Source organism: Oryctolagus cuniculus, chromosome 13 (assembly GCF_051225735.1).
Source record: "Oryctolagus cuniculus isolate XC-2025 breed Fujian yellow rabbit chromosome 13, ASM5122573v1, whole genome shotgun sequence".
Taxonomy (NCBI): Eukaryota; Metazoa; Chordata; class Mammalia; order Lagomorpha; family Leporidae; genus Oryctolagus; species Oryctolagus cuniculus.
Genome location: NC_142879.1, coordinates 77,670,975 through 77,680,232, shown reverse-complemented (window position 1 = coordinate 77,680,232; position 9,258 = coordinate 77,670,975). Strand labels below are relative to the sequence as shown.

At 47.9% G+C, this 9,258-nt stretch overlaps 1 protein-coding gene across 2 annotated transcripts in view; it reads left to right on the top strand.

The window, feature by feature from the left end:
• Window positions 1-3,215: 3,215 nt before the first annotated feature.
• The window catches only part of RBM17 (RNA binding motif protein 17), a 37,777-nt gene continuing 31,734 nt past the window's right edge, over window positions 3,216-9,258 (top strand). The window contains exon 1 of one of the 2 annotated variants that reach the window (XM_070055785.2): window positions 3,216-3,350. The gene's annotated coding sequence lies outside the window, so the exon portion shown is untranslated. Of the gene's footprint in view, window positions 3,418-9,258 lie in introns of both variants that reach the window. The other variant, XM_070055784.2, reaches the window with a different exon arrangement.

Here is a 9,258-nt window from a genome sequence, read left to right as displayed (position 1 = left end):
AAAGTGGTACCAATTAATTCTGTTCTATTCATTTACTCCTATAGTGTGATTCGGTGCATAGATTTTCCTAATTTTTTTTCTTTCTGGTGAATTTGTTTTCATTTTATAAAATGCTCTTTTAAAACTTATTCAAATGTTTTGCCTGGAACTCAACCTTGTTTGCAAGTCCTGATGGCTTGTCGTTTTGGTGTATTTCTGGTTTACCTTTTCCAGTCTTGTGTTTTTGAGCTTTCAGAATCGTTTTATGGGAGCCCTTTCTTTCTTTTTTTATAGGAAGTTCTTATTTAATAAATATAATTTCATAGATACAACTTCCAGATTATAATGGTTCTTCCCCCCATACCTGCCCTCCCACCCCCAGACCATCCCATCTCCTACTCCCTCTCCCATCCCATTCTTCATTAAGATTCATTTTTAATTATCTTTATATACAGAAGACCAACTCTATACTAAGCAACGATTTCAACAGTTTGCACTCACACAGACACACAAAGTATAAAGTACTGTTTGAAGACTAGTTTTACTGTTAATTCTCATCGTACAACACATTAAGGACAGAGGTCCTACATGGGGAGCAAGTGCACAGTGACTCCTGTTGTTGATTTAACAATTAACACTCTTATTTATGAGTTCAGTAATCGCCTGAGGCTCTTGTCATGAGCTGCCATGGCTATGGAAACCTTTTGAGTCCACAAACTCTGACCTTATGTAGACAGGGCTATAATCAAAGTGGAAGTTCTCTCCTCCCTTCAGAGAAAGGTACCTCCTTCTTTGATGGCCCCTGCTTTCCACCGGGATCTCACTCACAGAGATCTTTCATGTAGGTCATTTTTTGCCACAGTGTCTTGGTTTTCTATGCCTGAAATGGGGAGCACTTTCTTGTATACAATATAGAGTGAATTTGTGGTTTGTGCTCCAATCTGATCATTGTCTTTTTAATAGTGAGTATAGGTCACTTACAAATATTTATTCATGTGAGACATTTGGTCTTAGTTCTTACTTTTTTTAACTTTTTCAGATACTTTGTGATGTTACTTCATTTTGCTGTTGTGTGTGCGTGCTTCCTGATCATTTGGAAGGTGTGCATTTTTGTTCTGAGTGACCATTATAATATAACCACCTGATGCTCTCAATCCTCTATTTCTTTGGGTTGCATATTGCCTCCCCACTGTATTTTTCTTTCCCCATATTCTATCCACTTTCTCTCTCTCCTCTCTCTCTCTTTAAGATTTATGTCATTTATTTGAGAGGCAGAGTTACAGAGCAAGAGAGAAAATTGGTTGCAATTGCCAGGGCTGGATCAGGCCAAAGCCAAGAGCCTGGAGCTTTATCCAGGTCTCCCATGGATCTGCTGGAGTCCAAGAGCTTGAGCCATCTTCTGCTGCTTTTCCAGGTGCATCAGCAGGAACCTGGGTCAGAAGTGGAGCATCCGGGACTTGAACTGGCACCCCTATGGAATACTGGCATTGCAGACGGCAGCTTAACCTGCTATGCCACAGTGCTGGCCCCACATCCACTTTCTTCATCATGAATTTAAATTGATTTTATGACTGTACATGAATTTCAAAACTTATTTGCATCAAAATAAACTTATCTTTTAGTTCCATTTGCCATGACATTTTCAAAGTACCTTAAAATTATCTTTATTGGTATGATTCTTTGAATTAAGACATCTGCTTAAATTTCTACTACTTGATCATTTAGCAGCAGCCTTTTGACACTCAGTTAAAGATGTGACACTTGGGGCCGGCACTGTGGCAGAGCAGGTAAAGCTGCCACCTGCAGTGCTGCCATCCCATATGGGTGCCGGTTCAAGTGCTGGCTGCGCCACTTCCAATCCAGCTCTGCTATGGCCTGGGAAAGCAGTAGAAGATAACCCAGATGCTAGGGCCCCTGCACCCGCGTGGGAGACTCAGAGGAAGTCCCTGGCTCCGAACTTCGGAACAGCACAGCTCCGGCCATTGTGGCCATCCGGGGAGTGAACCAGCAGATGAAGACCTCTCTCTCTCTCTCTCTGGCTCTTTATAACTCTGCCTTTAAATAAATATGTCTTTTTAAAAAAAAAAAAAATGTGACAATTATATTCGTGTGAAGTTCCATTCTCCCTTCCCCTTTCAACTTTTTTTTTAATTTACATTGTTTTTTGTTTTGTTTTTTTGTTTGTTTTTTGACAGGCAGAGTGGACAGTGAGAGAGAGAGACAGAGAGAAAGGTCTTCTTTTTGCTGTTGGTTCACCCTCCAATGGCCGGTGCGGCCGGTGCTCTGCGGCCAGCGCACCGCGCTGATCCAAAGGCAGGAGCCAGGTGCTTCTCCTGGTCTCCCATGCGGGTGCAGGGCCCAAGGACTTGGGCCATCCTCCACTGCACTCCCTGGCCACAGCAGAGAGCTGGCCTGGAAGAGGGGCAACCAGGAGAGAATCCGGCGCCCCGACCAGGACTAGAACCTGGAGTGCCAGCGCCGCTAGGTGGAGGATTAGCCTAGTGAGCAGCGGCGCGGGCCTACATTGTTTTTAAATTGAGAGGCTTTATAACCTTTACCTTTATTCTATTATAACATATACTATCTATATTGAAAGCAGGGAGTCAGTGGAGAGAGAAAGAGAGAGAGAGATTTTCCAACCAGTAATTCATTCCCCCAAATGTCTGCAACAGTATGAGCCGGGCCAGTCCAAAGCCAGGAGCCAGGAACTTCATCCAGGTCTCCTACGTGAGTGGCAGGGGCCCCAAGTTCTTGAGCCATCCCCTGCTGCCTCCCAAGGTGCACATTAATAGGAAGTTGGAATCACGTGGGAAGTGAGGACTTCGATCCAGGAGCTCCTGTATGGGATGAAGGCATCCCAAACTGCGTGTTAACCGCTGTGCCACCCACCCACCCACACACTGGATCTCGGCATGTTATTGTGGTTTTACACTTAGTTCAATGCTGGCTGCCATTCTCTTGTAGTATTTCCCCTACGGAGATTTATTTGCATGCTTTTTTTTTAACATATAAACTACTGGTTTTAAATGGCTGCGAACCTTGGGTGGGGAGCTTTCTCTTCTCCCCGACGACAGAGCAAAGCGTGGGACCATTTCTCTCCAGCATTTAGGGTCCACGCTCCTCAAACTTGCACTTTGGAAACCTTGCGCCACGGCGCCACCTCTTGGTGGAAGAGATCGCCAGTGGAGGCGACCCTGCTGTGTGGTCCTCCCACCGGCAGGGGGCAGTGAGGCCAGACGCCCGAGGCTCGAGCGCACGCTCAGGCGCGCTTTTCCCGTCGGCCACCGCACTCCCTGCCCCGCGCCGCGGAGCGCCCTGCTTCTTCGGTTGCGGGTGGGCTGTCGCCGTGGGCTAGCGTTTGCAGGTTCCCAGTGAGTGCGGCCCGGCCCCGCGCTGCCGCCGCCCTGGCTCATGGGCAAAGTCGGCGCAGCGGGCTGAGTAAGTGGCGCCTTCGCGGCGCGGGCGGGCAGCCTGACAGCGGGGACGCGAGGTGGGCTGCGCTTCCCGGGGGACGCTGGGCGCGAGGCCGCGGCTTTGGGCCGTGCAGCGGGAGGCAGGGGCGTTCCGGCCTGGTCAGCCCGAGCCCCCCGGGGGAGGGGTCTTCCCCTCCACGGCGGGCCCCTCCCGCAGTGCCGCGCCGTCTCCATCCCGCCCTGTGGTCCGTCTTCTCCACGCCTTCCGCTCGCAGACTCTAGCCTTCTCCCGTCGAGTCTGCCTCGGTCTGTTTGGAACTACAAGAGCGTTCCTTTTTCTCTACGGGAGCCGTGTCCTAACGAAGGTGTGCGGTTCCCACACCGCGGCAGGTCGGAGTGTGCCCCTCCCCCGCCTTGGCCTCGCACAGCGACCCCTCTCCCGGGCTCGGGAAATGGAGGGAGAAGAGCCGATGGCTTCCCGGGTCTCAGAACTGAGAGTTGCAGGTGCTGGCATCTCTCAGAGCCAGGAGCTCGCCGGGTTAGGTGAAGGCAGTCGTGATCCCGGCGCTGCCTCGGCCCTTTGTAGTCTTGAGGTTTTGAGCTGCCCCTCTTGCCTGATGAGGATGCGAGGTGAGTGAGGGTATCCGTGCTCTCCAGGAATTTGGTCCCTAGGAAGACAGGCGTGAGAACCCGTACGTGGGTTGAGCTGAGCGGCTAGAGCCGGCGGGGTCTTGGGGAGGCCTCCAAAAGGAGGCGATGCTTATACCGACTCCTGGAGGTGTTGGGTGTGCAAGGTGAGGACTGGGTGCTCTGGACAAGGAATAGGTGCAAAGTGTGCAGAAGTGAAGCACTTGGCGCGTTCCGGACACTGCGGGTGAGGCAGAGAGAAAGGCTTGAGGAGGAGTGGGATCGGATCATGCAGGCAGGTCCTTTGAGAAGTCTGTGAAGGCGCCCCTGAAAGTACCCAATTGCGGGGCTGGCGCTGTGGCGCAGCGGGTGTAAGCCCCGGCCTGTAGCCGGCATCCTTTGTGGGCACCAATTCCAGTCCCGGCTGTTCCACCCCCGAGGCAGCTCACGACTAATGTGCCTGGGAAAGCAGCAGAGGATGGCCCAAGCCCCTCAACTTGGGCCCCTGCACCTATGTGGGAGACCCGGAAGAAGCTCCTGGCTTCTGGCTTCCAGTTGGCTCAGCTCTGGCTGGCCGTTGTGACTGTTTGGGGAGTAAACCACTGGATGGAAGACCTCTCTCTCTCTATCTTTCAAATAAACTAAATCTCAAAAAAAAAAAAAAAAGTACTTATTGCTAGACCCAGGCATAGGATGGAAAGAGAATATTCTAGGGGCAAAGGCAGGAGTGGTAGATGAAGTCTGTGTTTCTCTTTAACAGTGTTTAAGTTAGGAGGCAACCCAGTTTCCGCCTTCTTCCTGAATATAGGCTGAGTAGAATGACTTTTAGGGAATGTGGGGTAGTAGCCTGCACTGGGAACATTTTATTTTTAGGATTTATTAAGCAGTCTGCTGTACACTGTAGAGTTTTTAGAACGGACAGTTGGGTGTGAGGTAGACAGATGCAAAAGGCATAAAAGAAGTGTTAACAGCCCAGAGCTGTTCTGTTGTGGAGTTCTGTGGATCCGAAGCTCTCCTTTATGGGGGAGTTTGAGAAAATTGTACACTCCCGAGTGTGATTTTACCTAAAGTGGATTTCTTCTTGCCTGGCTTGTTTTAAGTGACCTTTCTGTTCTTCACCAGCTGTGGATTTTTTCAGAGCTTGCCCTATTCCCCGCAGGGAAGAGGTGATCCTGTTCTGATAAACTGGAGCCTTTCATAGTAACAAAATGGTCAGGAATGCTAAACACCGAAATTCCAGGGGCACTGGCGGACTTTGCAATTCATGGTAAATTCTTCCAGCAGTCAGTAGGTCTAATACATGAGGCAGATGCCCTTTGATAGCTTATGTGTTTGTGGATGTCAGAGCGCGCCACCGCTCAGATTTCCTTTCTGTTTCTGTGTATACTTGCCATATTCTTTAGGCTTCAGGGAGGCAGCTGAGGCCTGCATTTCTATTCCGTGATAGAAAGGTGCTGTGTTAGCCTGCATTTCTATTCCGTGATAGAAAGGTGCTGTGTTAGCCTGCTGCTTTAGGTGCTAGAACTCACACCCTGACTCCTTAGTGATTGTATGGTGGTAGTAGCTTTTCCTCCGATGAATTTTGGTTTGCAGTTTTATTTTGTGATACTTCTCTCAAATTCTGCTTGCCTTGTGTCCTTAAAAAGCAGGTCTGCAGATTTAATTGTTTCGTAATAATGTGATTTGAATAATGCATACATTTCTACCTACTCAACTGACATTTAAGATTTATTTATTTATTTGAAAGCATTAGAGATCTTGCATCCCCTGGTTCACTCCCTAAGTGGCCACAATGACCAGGACTGAGCCAGGCCAAAGCCAGGAGCTTTGTCTGGGTCTCCCGCTTGGAAAACAGGGGCCCAAGTACTTGAGCCTTCCTCTGCTGCTTTTCACAGGCTGTTAGCAGGGAGCTAAATGGGAAATGAAGCAGCCAGTGTACAAACCAGTGCCTAAATGGGATGCTGGCATTGTGGGTGGTGCCTTTACCTGCTGCACCAAAGCACGGGCCCCTAGCAAATATTTATAGAATGCTTTTCATGTTCCAAGCATATTGCCAAGCTAGAGATCTAGAGATACTAAAGATGAGGATGAAAACAGCCCATCTTTTTTGTTTGTTTGTTTGGACAGGCAGTTAGAGAGACAGACAGAGAGAAAGGTCTTCCTTTTCCCTTGGTTCACTCCCCAAATGGTTGCTATGGCCAGCGCGCTGCAGCCAGCACACCGTGCTGATCTGAAGCCAGAAGCCAGGTGCTTCCTCCTGGTCTCCCATGCGGGTGCAGGGCCCAAGCACTTGTGCCATCCTCCACTGCCCTCCCGGGCCACAGCAGAGAGCTGGACTGGAAGAGGAGCAACTAGGACAGAATCCGGTGCCCCGACCGGGACTAGAACCCGGGTTGCCGGTGCTACAGGTGGAGGATTAGCCTAGTGAGCCGCAGCGCTGGCCGAAAACAGCCCATCTTTAAGGGATGTTTTTATGTATGGGGGTGGGAGGCGGTGGTGGCTTGGTGTGGTGGGTAAAGCTGCCGTCTGCAGTGCCAGCATCCCATATGGGCACCAGTTCAAGCCCTGGCTGTTCCACTTTCAATCCAGCTCTCTGCTGTGACCTGGGAAAGCAGTAGAAGATGACCCAAGTCCTTGGGCCCCTGCACCTGTGTGGGAGATCGGGAAGAAGTACCTGGCTCCTGGCTTCAGATCTGCGCAGCTCTGGTGGTCGTGGCCAACTGGGGAGTGCACCAGTGCATGGAAGACCTCTCTCTTTCTGCTTCTCCTCCTCTCTCTCTCTAACTCTGACTTTCAAATAAATAAATCTTAAAAAAAAAAAAAAGGCTGGTGCCGCGGCTCACTTGGCTAATCTTCTGCCTGCAGCGCTGGCACCCCGGGTTCTAGTCCCGGTTGGAGCGCCAGATTCTGTCCTGTTTGCTCCTCTTCCAGTCCAGCTCTCAGCTGTGGCCCGGGAAGGCAGTGGAGCATGGCCCAAGTGCTTGGGCCCTGCACCCCCATGGGAGACCAGGAAGAGGCACCTGGCTCCTGGCTTCGGATTGACGCAGCGCGCCTGCCATAGTGGCCATTTTGGGGGGGGGGGGGTGAACCAAAGGAAGGAAGACCTTTCTCTCCATCTCTCTCTCTCTCTTACTGTCTAACTCTGCCTGTCCAAAAAAAAAAGGAGTATAAAGCAGTAGACAGCGTAGCATGTAAAGCTGCTGTGACCCCAGCTGGTTTCGTGGTAGTAATCTGAGGGTAGTTACTGAAAGCTTCTAAGATGCATGTGGGAGAAAAGGGGGTGGGATGCTTCTGAGACTTATACATGCCCTTTTTCATGCCAGTTGTGTGCTGACTTAAAAAACAAATTTCCAGGAGTGGGTATATTTTTTAGCCTAGTGGTTAAGATGCCCGCATCCCACATCGGAGTACCTGAGTTTGTTTCCCTGTTCCAACTCCTGATTCCAGCTTCATTCTGTGGTATATTCATAAATGCTTTAAATAACAGAAATAAAAATTAAATACATCTTTTAAAGAAGAGGTGCGTTTTGACTGTGTAAATACTGGGTGAGCATTTGCTGTAACGGTTAAGACACACCTTAGGATACTCCATCAGTGTCTGAGTTCGAGTCCTGGTTTAGCCCTCAATTCCAGCTTCCTGCTAATGTGCTCCCTGGGAGACGGCAGTTGATGGCTTTAACACCTGGATCCCTAATGAGAACCAGATTGAGTTCTGGGCCTCCTAGCTTTGGCCTGGTCCAGCCTGGGCTGCTGTGGACATTTGGGGAGGGAACCAGCAGCTGGGAGATATCTTTCTCTGCATCTGTCTCACTAGCTTTTAAATAAATCATTTTTAAAAAATTGTGTGAATAAAGTAATATAAAAGGAGAACAACAAGGAAATAACGCAAATGGGATTCAAGGAAAGTCAGATGGATGGGTTGGGGTAGCCCATATAATTGAGTGTGGTTTCTTGTTCAAATCCTGTCTTTTGTTTTGAATGGTGAATTCACAGGTGATTTTTGTATTGAAATAATTAATAAAAGCAAGCCATACATGCGTGGGTGGATTGTAACTGTGTTTTTACTATGATTAGTACAGTTCTGTGAACTTCAGTGAAAGTGAGAAAAATGAAAAAAGTTCTGTGTTTACTGTGGTGCAGAGATTCAACTTTCTAAGCTCTGTGTTACAGAAAACTAGCAGATACTGGTGAGGTGACATCAGTTTCTGTTATTTAAAGTATTTTTAAAGGTTTGAGAAAACAAATGAGGAACTTGAAATGCACATACGATTTTTCCGCATGATGGTTCTAGAACTTTCAGAGCAAAGCAATCAAAAGGAATTTAGAAATGAAACAGAACCAGAGGAGCAGCATCGTCTGATCGAATCTCGTTAATTCAGCTATGAAATGTTGTTACATATGGAAGTGTAGATGTAAGGACTCTGTTGGAGACAGAGATCCTCTGCCCTGCTTGATTTTTAGCCCCGAAATGTCGGGAGACTTATCCATCAGAGTCGACTTTTCTGGGTAGGGAGGTGTACTGCCGTTAATGTTCACTCAGCCCTCTATCCTCAATGCTGCTCCTTTGCTTATTCTTTTCTTTATAAACTTTGTATGCGTATTATAAAATATATTAAACATAAAACTTAAGATTTTAGCTTTCTGTAAGCTTTTGGTTCTGGGCATTATGTGCACTCACATTGTGCAGCTGTCACCTCTGTTTGCCTTGCACTGGAACCTGTGGACATTGCTCAGTTTCAGTACTGATTTATGTGGTTAATGTAAACTTCTGTTTCATTGTTAGCATTTTAATAAATGCTGTTTAAATGCCTACTCTGTTCCAGGCATTGGAGATGCAAAAATGAATAAGGTAATCTTCCTCTGTCCCCTGAGTTAAATGGGTATTTGGTTAACCAGTTTCCATTATCACTACCATATTTGTAAAGATCTTTGAAGAAGTTCTCCAGTTTCTTACAAAGTGATACTGAGAGAAATAGACACCTAGAGTTTGACTTGAGTTGCGATGCAATTTTGATGGTTTGTGATTTTCCAGAAAGTGCCATTGTTTATTTGTTTCTCAGATTGTGTTAGTCTTCCCTTGCCATCCTAAGATTAAAGAAAACATGATCCTGTGGTTTACTGGGCTTTGGTTTGGTGACCAGTTGAATAGGCAGGGCTCAAAAGCTGAAACAGAGTTAGGTGAGAGGTGCCTGGCCGTTTCTGGGTGAAGGCTAGTACATTTCTGAATTAAGTTTGTTTG